Raw genomic sequence first — 11,658 nt, 5'->3', positions numbered from 1 at the left:
GAGAAGAATCCGCAGCAGACATTGACATCGCAGCAGCAGTTATCTGGCAGGCCCGTAGCTGTCCAAAAACGTGGACCAAAAACTAAAAGAGTTGCAGGACAGCTTGGCCAGACGGTCAACTTAGCAGAGCGTGCAAGGCCAGAAAATGTATACCATAGTAGGAAGAGTGCAGTGTGGTACTTCTTTGTCCAAAATCCTACTGATGAGGCAAAGGTTACCTGTAAGGCCGGTTTCACATTTGTGCTTTATAGCGCTGCGACGGCCTGCGCATGGCCGCCGCTAAGCCCTGCCCCCTGCCCGCCCCATCCGGTCATCGCCACCTACTAGCGCACATGGGCGCTTGCGATCTGCACACCCTATCTTTAGCATAGGGTGCACAGATCGTGCGCTGGTTGTGCGCTAGCAGGATTTTGCCGTGCGCTGCGCACTTTTGAAGGTGCACCCGTGTGCGCTGAACGCAGCATGTTGCATTTCGGCGCGCGCAAAATCCTGCTAGCGCACGGCCAGCGCACGATCTGTGCACCCTATGCTAAAGATAGGGTGAGCAGATCGCAAGCGCCCATGTGCGCTATTATGCGGTGATGACCGGATGGGGTGGGCAGGGAGCCGGCAGGAGGCGGGGCTTAGCGGCGGCCATGCGCATGCCATCGCAGCGCTATAAAGCGCAAATGTGAAACTGGCCTAAGAAGTGCGGAAGGACCTTTAGCCGAGGTAAACAACTCAGAAATTTGAATACCAGTTGCATGCTTAGACATTTAATCAACATACACTTGCAAGCGTGGACGGTCTACAAAACCTCAGGTGCACCTGCTCCGACTGAAGGTAGCCAGCAACGCTCCATCGCTTCCCCCGCTGTAAGACCACCGCCACCGTTAAGCACACCACCAGCACTAAATGTGGAGGTGTCGTCGCAAAGGCCAAAGCACTCAGGGAATCACAATGGTTTTGCAACACAACACTGAATCTAGGCCATCACCACCAATACCATCACCAAACCCCTCTCATTCCGTCTGGTCCACCGCTACTTCCCCCATATGCAGCTCTCCAGTCCAGCTCACCCTACCAGACACTCTGAGTAGGACAAGAAAGTATTCATTCTCTCATCCACGTACACTGTGTTTGAATGCCTACATTGCCAAACTAATCTCATTAGAGATGATGCCCTACCATTTGGTTGAAAGCGAAGATTTCCACGAGCTCATGGCCTACGCTGTCCCACGCTATGACCTACCCAGTCGGCACTTCCTTTCTCGAAAAGCCATCCCTGCCCTCCACCGGCATGTGAAAGAGCGCATTGTCCATGCACTGAAACGGTCAGTGAGTGGAAAGGTGCACCTCACAAAAGATGCATGGACCAGTAGGCATGGCCAGGGTCGTTACATTTCCATCACTGCGCTCTGGGTTAATGTGGTGGATGCAGGCTCCACAGGGGACAGCGGCGGTGGAACAGTGCTGCCTAGCCCACGGTATAGGAAACAGTTGGCTGTAGGCTTTCGACCCTCCTCCCGCTCCATCAGCGAAAGCTCGTCCACAGAGCGCAGTCGCACGAGCCCTCCATCCGCAGCTGGCAGTGTTGCACACGAGGTGTCCCACTATCGAACAGCTAGTGGTAAGCGTCAGCAGGCTGTGTTAAAGATGATGTCTTTAGGCGACAACAGACACACCGCGGAGGTACTGGCCGACAACTTGCAGCAACAGTCATTGCTGGGCAGTCTACATCTTGAGCCAGGCAAGGTAGTCAGTGATAACAGCCGTAATTTTGTGGCAGCCATAGCCCATGCAAAACTCACACACATACCTTACCTGGCTCACACTTTGAACCTGGTGGTGCAGTGATTCCTTAATAATTATCCAGAGTTAACAACCCTGCTCCATAAGGTGCGAAGACTGTGTTCGCACATCCGTCGCTCAAACGTCCACTCCACTCGTATGCAGAAGCTGCAGCGATTGCTCCACCTCCCCAAGCACCGCCTAATTATAGACGTTGCAACAAGGTGGAACTCCACCCTGCACATGGTTGAGAGGCTGTGCGAACAGAGGCAGGCTGTAATGCATTTGTGGGAGGATACAAGGGCAGGCAGTTTGAGGGAAGACATGGAATTGTCGGGTGTGCAGTGGTCAAAGCTGAAAGACCACAGTAAAGTCCTTCAGTGATTTGAGGAATGCACACGGCTGGTAAGCACAGATGACGCCATCATAAGCATGAGCATCCCACTTATGCGTCTGCTCATGCAAAGTTTGATGCACATTAAGGATCAGGCGTCTGCAGCGGAGGAGGAGCCTTGATGACAGTCAGCCATTGTCTGGTCAGGGAATTGTCCTGGATAAGGTGGAGGAAGAGGAGGAGGAGGATGAGGGGGATGATTATTTTGGGCAGGAGGATGCTTCTCAGGGGGCAAGAGATCATGTGGGCGTGCCAAGGTCAGGTACAGTGTTTGTGCGTGACTGTAGGGATGTGGATTTGCCAGAAAATGCTCCTCCACCCAGCAGTGGCAGTGCAGCATTGACACCTGGAACATTGACCCACATGTGCGATTATGCCTTGCGGATCCTAAAAAGGGACCCCCGCATTGCCAAAATGATGAGGGATGATGACTACTGGCTGGCCAGCATCCTCGATCCACACTACAAAGGCAAATTACACAACATCATGCCACAGGAGAACCTAGAGATAATACTGGCTAACAACCAAGCAACTCTGGTAAACTGTTTGTTTGAGGCTTTCCCAGCACACAGCAGAAGTGCTGGTTCTCCCACGAGCCGTAGTGGGCACAATGGAAGAGGTGTTCGTGGTGCACACAGCCGAAGTGGCGTTGGAGACAGGGGTTTAATGACCATGTTGGGGAATGATTTCTCAGGTACCGCTCACACGACTGCTAATACTGCATCGATTAAAAGTGACAGGAGACAGCAGTTGTCAACTATGGTTACAAACTACTTCTCCTCCCATATCGATGTTCTCCCACACAGGTCATTCCCCTTTGACTATTGGGCCTTTAAACTGTACACCTGGCCTGAATTGGCACAATATGCCTTACAGGAGCTCGCTTGCCCTGCTGCTAGTGTGTTATCTGAAAGAGTCTTCAGTGCTGCTGGATCAATCCTGAAAGAAAAAAGGACCCGTCTGTCGACCCAAAATGTTGATGATCTAACCTTCATTAAAATTATCCATGCATGGGTTTCAAAGGATTTTGTCCCACCTTCCCCTGATAACACATAGGTTGCCAGGAAACTTCCTCGGACTTGCCCAATTCCGCCCTTTGCAGCAGCTGAATATCTAGCCAACACATCAACATATGCCATTTTTTAAACCTCCCTAACTGGGCTGCCCACCCCCCAAGGGCTGGGGTCAACACCTGGCGCACCCGGGCAAGTGCCATTGCTCTGAACAGGTGGATGGGCCCACAGATGGCCAACGGCACTGGCACAGGGCCCCTCATAGTACAATACAGTGTCTCAGATGGTGGGGGGGCCCACTCGCAGTCAGACACACCAGCGTACTATGAGGGGACCTGTGCCAGTACCATCGACCACGAGTGTGCCCCCCCTGCTTGGTCATGGCCACAGCACTTGCAAGTTGCAATACTTACTTCTCCCTGCTCCACCGCTGTGTAGTCTGGGCAGTTAAATCCTTCACAGGGATGGCCACTAGAAATTTGGGGTATTGATCGATGATGCTTAAGATGTAGCTATGGCCTGTCCTGCTGGCCTCTACCTTCAGATGATCAATGGCTACCATTTGTAATGGACGTCAACTTACAAGCGGATGCAGTGGTGCTTTATGATCACCTTTCACAGTTGTGATAGTCACAGATGTGTGACATTCCTGCCACCATTTTTCAATGTGTCCTCTCATGCCAATTCAATAGAATCACCTACAGCCTGTGGCTTCTGTCTTTTGCACTCCAAAATGACCAGACACATCATGATAGGCAGTGAGGACCATGTCTACATCTCTCCCTGTGATCACAATTTGATGGAGACGAGTAACGGTGATGTGATCCACGCTACAGCGATAAAGCAATCCTTTCTTCACAAAGAACCATTTTTGCTGTCTCCACAGACACAGTAATTGAAGGTTTGCCTCGCCTCTGCAACATCTACCGGGAGGTTTTCCCGCGATGAGTAATTCCCAAATTTCTGCTAACACTCGACTTTCCGTCTGTACTTGTATCCATGTAGTTTCCAGTAGTGGAGCGTCTGGACTGGCTTACTGAGATTGAAATATATACGAAGATTTAAAAGTACCACAACACTGTATACTGTTGCACGCTTCGACTACCTTTCCCTTTTTCTACTTTTTAAATTCTGGTGTAATACATAGTGAGTCTGTGAGTGTCTGTGTCTGACGTCGGAAGTATAGACGGAAATTTACAATTACCCCTAGACTGGATACACCTGCTTTGTGCTGATACAGTACCTTTGTTCCAAATTTTGTATTACGGTATCATCCATAGTGAGTGAGCGTGTGTGGTTTACGCCTTCTATATATACGGTGAATCGGAGATACCAATTTTTACCCTATACTCGATACAGCTTGTATCTTGTTATACAGTACCTTTGTTCGACATTTAGTATTACGGTTAAATCCATACTGAGTAAGCGTCTAAGAGTGACTACGGGACTATGTATACGGAGATTTCAATTGTACCCTATAATATATATACTTGCTATCTTGTTATCCAGTACCTTTTTTACAACATTTTTTATTATGGTCAAACCCAGACTGAGTAAGCGTCTGAGGGTGATTCCAGAAATATATACCGAGATTTCAAATTTGGCCAACACTGTATACAGCTGTACGCTTCTGATACAGTAACCTTTTTAGCTATTTAGATTCTGGTGTAATCCATAATGAGCCTGTGAATGTCTGTCTGTTATTCTGGCAATATATTAGGAGCTTTAAGATTACCCCAACACTGTATACAGCTGTACGCTTGTGTTACATTACCCATTTACAGCTTTTCATATTCTTGTGTAATCCATACTGGGCCTGAGAGCGTTTGTGTCTGCCTCCTGAAATGTATACGGAGATTCAGAATGTTTACACTATACTATATATACCTTGTATCTGGTGATACTGTACCCTTTTTCAACTTTTTATTTTATTGGGTAATCCATACTGAGCCTGTGAGCGTCTGTGTATGAATCATGATATATATATATATATATATATATATATATATACGGAGATTTACTGTTATCCCTAGACTGTATAGAGCTGTACGCTTCTGATACAGTATCATATATCTGCTGGTATTTTGGGTCCATTTTCCAAAACATGAGGAAGTATGGTGGAAGAGGATGCGGACGTGGGCGTGGGGGGCCACCTGGTACTGATGGTGGTGGTGCATCTGCTGGTAGTGCCAAAAACACAATAGCAGCTAAGGCAGAAAGTGTTGAGCCTGCGTCATAGTGTAGCTCTGTATGGCCTGTAAGGCTCTGTTTTCTGGGAGTAGGTAGACTGATTTTAAGGCCATCATACTGTGTGAGAGTCTGTGGGTTCTTCGTACTGTGTGGAAGTCATCATATTGTATGGAGGTCTGTGGGGGCATCATAATGTGGGGGATCATGCTGTGTGTGGGTCTGTTGAAAAATCCTACTGTGGGGAAGACTGGGTGAATTTTACTGTGGGAGTAGCTGTGGGGCATCATACTGTGTGAAGATCATCATATTGTGTTGTAGTCTGTGGGGGCATCATACTGTGTGTGGTTCTGTGGTAACATTCTACTGTGTGGAAGTCTGGGAGCATCTTACTGTGGAGGGGACTGTGAGGACATGATATTGTAATAGTCTTGACTAGGAGGGCCTCATAAAATATGTGGGAGAACTATTGGGACATCTTACTGTGTGGAGGGCACTGTTGGGCCATCATTCTGTGCTGGGGGTACAGAGAGTACATATTACTGTTTTTAGGATTCTGTGGTAGTGACTCGCCCCCAGAGGCCGTGGAGTACTCTGTGCCGGGCCCATTGATTTCAATGGGAGATGTCACAGTAGCAGTGAGCCGGTCCGTGGCCTCAGGCGGTCAATGTAAAAGTGGTAGAGTGATGGGGATAAAGTTGTTGAGATGATTCGTGACGCCACCTGTGGTTTCTGGTCAGTTTGACCAGCGCTGCAGGGTTGCTTCTCTGGGACAGATGGTGTGGTGCAGCAATGATGTTGAAGCTCCCCACATGTGGAGTTGTAGTCCCAGGGCAATGTAGATTAGGTTGGCAAGTGGGGAGATGGTGTAAAGAAGTAGATGTAGCAGAGCCGGGTGTAAGGCGCAAGAATAAGTGGAGAACACAAGGGCATGTAGTTCCAAGGCTTTACTCACAGTCTGGTGCACACAGATGCCCGCTTCGGTTTCGTGTCCTCCAGGTCAGGGGCTCAGCCAACTCCCAGGCAAGGTAAAGTACACCTTTCCAGCACTCCTCCAACATGTGCCTTCTCTGAACGTCTCCACACTAGCGCCTAATCTGAAGTACTTGTAGTTGCGTATTAAACTCAAGTTCCTCCTTCTTGATGTTACTTAGAACTCTACTTGTACGGCAGACAGCTGTAGCCTGCTTCGGGGACTTCTTGCTATCATGTCCCGGCTCACCCACATTGCTGTTGTGCCCCCAAGGTTTAGATGGGAATAAAGTGGTGACAACTTCTATTCCTCCGGTTTCTGCTGCAGGAACATTAGTATCCATACAACCTCGGGGACCAGACCCCAGCCATGCACTTCAAACTTGAGGAAGGGCTCTGCTCTGACCCTAGTCCTTAGTGCTCTTCTTCTCCTTACTTTCTGTACTAAACTATCTTCCCTCTGAAGAATCAGGCTTTCTATGGCTCTTTCCTGTGCCAGCAGCTCCAGGTCACAGGAGTCTGCTGCAGCACTTCCTTCTCTCCATCCCTCTCAGGGGATCTTCTCTCACAGACTGACCTTTTCCTAATATTCTCCAGCTTTTCTGGGCAGCCCCCAGCTGCCCAGAAAAGGCGCATCTATTAGATTAGATGTGCCTAATCTAGAGCTTTGCCCGGTTCTTCCTACTTGCCCTGTAGCGGTGGCAAGTGGGGTAATAAAGGGGTTAATACCACACACACAATAAAAATAAACTATTTTAATGAAAGATTACTGGGGGCTGCTGTTTTTAGGCTGGGGGGGCCACGATCAATGGCCCCTTACCAGCCTGAGAATACCAGCCCTCAGCTGTCAGCTTTAGTCAGGTTGGTTGTCAAAAATAGGGGGGACCCCACGCCGTTTTTTAAAATTTATTTAAATAATTTAAAAAAACAGTGTGCGGACCCCTCTATTCTTCACAACCAATTTGGCTGAAGCTGACAGCTGAGGGATGCAGCCCCCAGGTGTAAGTTTCGTCTGGTTGGTTCAGAAAATGAGGGGGACCCCACGTCGGGTTTTCATTCACTCTGCTCTCCTGCCGGCAGAGCAGGAGAGCAGAATGTCAGCCGCAGTCAGCACCACCCGCCGGGAACAGCGCTTACATTAGCCGCTTCTTCCCGGCGGCCGTCCGTGTGCACGTGTGCAGCACATGTTGCGGGCCGTGTGTCTGTGTTAAAACGGACATGTCTCTGTGTTTTGCACACGGACGCACCGTCCGTGAAAACACACTGACATCTGCATCATTTGAATGGGTCTACGTGTGTCAGTGTCTCCTGTACGTAAGAAAACTGTCACTACACGTACCGGAGACACTGATGTCTGAAACTGGCCTAAGATTGACAGGTGGTCTATTAGAACCCGAGTCTGTCAGGCTGCAGTGTCTAGCAGACCCGGAGGTGATTGTTAGGCCTCTGGTTTTCACAGGAAACTGATGGGCGGGGGTACTGATGGACTGACAGAAGGAAGGATCTCCCTCTGTCAAACTCCTGATGTGCCGCTATCACTATTGACTGTGGCATTTGAGGGGATACACTGCTGGAATCAGCCAGAACACCAAATCTAGCAGTTACAGCAGGAGCTAAGCTGTGTACTGTATATCAGTTGATCTCCAGCAGATATTCCCATTGGTATAGCAACTGTACCATGCAATCAGCATAACGGATTTATCCGTCATGGAAATCAAGGTGACATGTACAGTACTTATGACTGCTATATACGTGAAAGATTCCCGTAAGGAAAATTTATAGAAAATTCTGCATTGTAAGAAAGTGTTTTCTGCCACTTACGGCTTAGGTAACGCCTACAAATATTCTGTCTCTTCTCAAAACCTTTCATCTTGCTTCGTTCACTTTCCTGACATCTTTCCTTTCCTACTGGTCTTCTCTTGAAACGTCCCACTTTCCACTGCACTCTCAAGGTTGAGTGCAGTTTGTCTGCTGACCAGCTGGGGGAAGCTTTGCACCTTACAGATTTTTTGGCTTTCTCTAGTGTATACAAATGAACAGGTATGGATAATAAATTGGTCATTAATATCCGTCCCACAGGGATAATGATTCCATCGGTCAATGTATTACTCATTATTAGCAAGCAGCACATCTGCATCTATTGTTACTGCTAACATATCCTGTAGGAAACCATTTAGAAAAGATAAAGCCCATTTACAAATACATTCTGGTATTTAACATATTTAATAGGATTTTGATTTTTTTTCCATTTGGCTCCTGTTTAGAAGTAACTTGCAGCAACAGAAACCTCTTATAGGTCTTTCTACTATGACAAAAGGCAAGCTAAGCTCCTATAGTGCTATTTCTGCACATGTAGATGGAAGTTGCCATTTAAATGGTTTGTTTGGTTTAGCCACACTATTCCATATGTTTCTTTGCAGCATGCTAAAGGGAACATGTCAGCACATTTTAACACATAGAAGTACTGGTATACCCGTGCAGACTAGTGTAGAAACCAGTAGAGTAGCTACTTGGGGCAGAGGGCCCACCCGGAGCTACGCTACCAGTGCTCATCACGCCGATACAGTTATGCTCTGCTGCAGAGCAAGGAGTAATAATCTTCCTGCACTGCTGCTCTAGGTTCTGATTCCACAAGTTGCATTATACCTGCAGCCTACAGAAGGGTAGGTTCAAGGCAGTGACGTGATGACATCATTACGCTACACCACACACAGGACGTCAGAGTCCCGGCGCGATTACGTCACCGCATCGGACTGGCCTGGTCGCATTCAACAGGTCTAAGTGAGTATATGATATTTATTTTTTATTTTAAGATTGTGTAATTGTATCTTTATTTATGGAGGCTACTAAGGGGGGCATAATAACTGTGTGGGGGCTACTAAGGGTGCTGTAATAACAATGTGAAGGCCATTAAGGGGGCCATAATTAGTGAGTGTGCTACTAAGAGGGTCATAATAAGTTTGAGGGCTACTAAGGTTTCCATAATATGGAGAGGGTTACTAAGTAGTCCATAATAACAGTGAGGAGGCTACTAAGGGGGTCATAATAACAGTAAGGGGGCTACTAAGTGGGTCATAATAGCAGTGAGGGGTCTACTAAAGATGCCATTATAGCAATTAGTGGGCTACTTAGGAGGCCATAATAACAGTTAGTGGGCTACTAAGGAGGCCATAATAACAGTGATCTACAAAAAAAAGGCCATAATAACAATTAGGGTACTACTAAGGAGGCCATAATAACAGTTAGGGGGTTACTAAGAAAGCCATAATAACAATGAGTGGGATACTAAGGGGGCCATCATACAGCATGGGGGCTGCTAAGGGGGCTTCATACATAGTGGGGGCTACTAACCGGGCCCTCATACATAGTAGGGGTTGCTATGAGCACCATAATATAGCATAGTGGTTACTAATAGGGCCATGATACAGCGTGTGGGCTACTAATTGGAGCCATTATACAGTGTGGGGGCTACTAAAAGGCACATACAAGGGTGAAGTAGTCAGCTCACTGGGAGATCAGGTGTATGGGCCTAATGATGAAATCATCGACAACAGCAAGAAAATTGAAGTCCGGGGGGAAGAAAAAAGTGAGGATAGAGTAGCCCCCCTTAGTAGCAACCACGCTGCACAATGATCCACCTTAGTAGTCACAACACTGCATCATTACCCCCTTAGTAGCCACCACTCTGTAGGAGGCCCCCTTAGTAGCCCCACTCTGTATGAGGGCCCATCTAGTAGCCCCAAAATTGTATTATAGACCTCTTAGTAGCTTGGTACTCTTGTGTGGATATGATACAACCTCAGGAATTCATTGTTTGCAACAATTAAGAGCACGCACAGTACTCAAAAAGAGTAATAAGAGTTCCTTGTTTATCCTTGTTATGGATTTTATTCTTTTCAAAATAAAGTTGCCATACTTTTTATCCACACAAGAGTGCCGGGCTGCTAAAGGGGCCGTGATACAGTGTTGGGGTTACTAGGTGGGCCCTCATGCAGAGTTGGGGATACTAAGGGGGCTTATTACAGAGTGGTGGCTACTAAGGGGGCAGTCATACAGCAGGGGGGCTACTAAAGGGAACTTGATACAACACTGAGGCTACTAAGTGGACACTCCCAAAGAGTGGGAGCTACTAAGTGGGACCTCCTAAAGAGTGGGTGCTACTAAGTTGGCCTTACTAAATAAACAAATTAGAAAAATTGAAGTTAAAATAGCTGTCTTTAAAGTGAAAAAGAAAATAATTTATTAAATACAAGTATCCAATAAGAACGTAATTGTAAATAGATACTCATTTGAATGTCAAATGTATCTGAAAAATGAAGGACACAGGTAAAAAATGTCCAAAAGACAACACTGATAAATAGACAAATCCAATCAGAGGAATCAAGCTCTTGGAAAATATAGACCTTAAAATACAGTGTGTATACGCCTTTAAGGGCATCGAATAAATTTGGCTAGTCAAAGATAGATCCTCACCCGTCATGGTCACAGTATGTCAAAGAACTGTCAGCCCCTACGCACGTTTCACGTAGGCTTCTTCAGGGGGCAGTCAAATGCTCTGACAAGCCCCAATTGCCCTTCCAGCCCAATTTCCATATGGCTTTCTTACAATACAGTACAGCCATACCACTACTTCCATGTGTTAAAGGGTATGTCCGTGATTAAGACAACCCCTTCTTGATATGAATGTTTGTCTCCATTTAAATAAAAACACTCCTGTGCTGGTGCCGTACCAGTGTTATCGGCACTTGTGTTCCCGGGTCTCATGTGAGGTAGTTATATCATGTGAGCTCTGCCCCAATCAACGCTGACATCGTTGTCCCTGTATTCTGACTAATAAGTAATCAAGAGGAAGTGAGAGGCTAGCCACAGACCTCACTCCTTGTTGATTACTTATACGTCCGAAGGCGAGGACAGCAATGCCAGCTCTGATTGGGGCAGAGCTCACGCGATATAACAACTTTCCATGAATACCGGGAATGAGAGTGCCAACATTGCTGGATATATTCCAGTTCTCCTGGTTATAGTTAGAAACAGACAACATACTTAGGGTATGTGCACACTATGTTTTTTTTCAGGTGGATTCTGTCTGAAAGAATGCTGCAACAGCCAACGTAAAATGAACATAGTGCCCAGCAATGTTAAAACAACTTGCTGTGTACATGCTCTGTCTAATGTCATGTCTTTAACAGCTTTAGGGTTTGGAATCACAGAAGTGGTTAAAAGAAGTGACATGTTAATTTTTTGGCTAGCTTCCACGCCAAAGCAGCCCACTTTACTAACCCAGTAATCCAAAAAAAAAAAAAACAACCACACACACAGCAA

This window comes from Dendrobates tinctorius, unplaced genomic scaffold (genome assembly GCF_039654945.1).
Source record: "Dendrobates tinctorius isolate UK_male_01 unplaced genomic scaffold, ASM3965494v1 ptg000011l, whole genome shotgun sequence".
NCBI classification, from domain to species: domain Eukaryota; kingdom Metazoa; phylum Chordata; class Amphibia; order Anura; family Dendrobatidae; genus Dendrobates; species Dendrobates tinctorius.
This window is presented reverse-complemented; position numbering follows the sequence as displayed.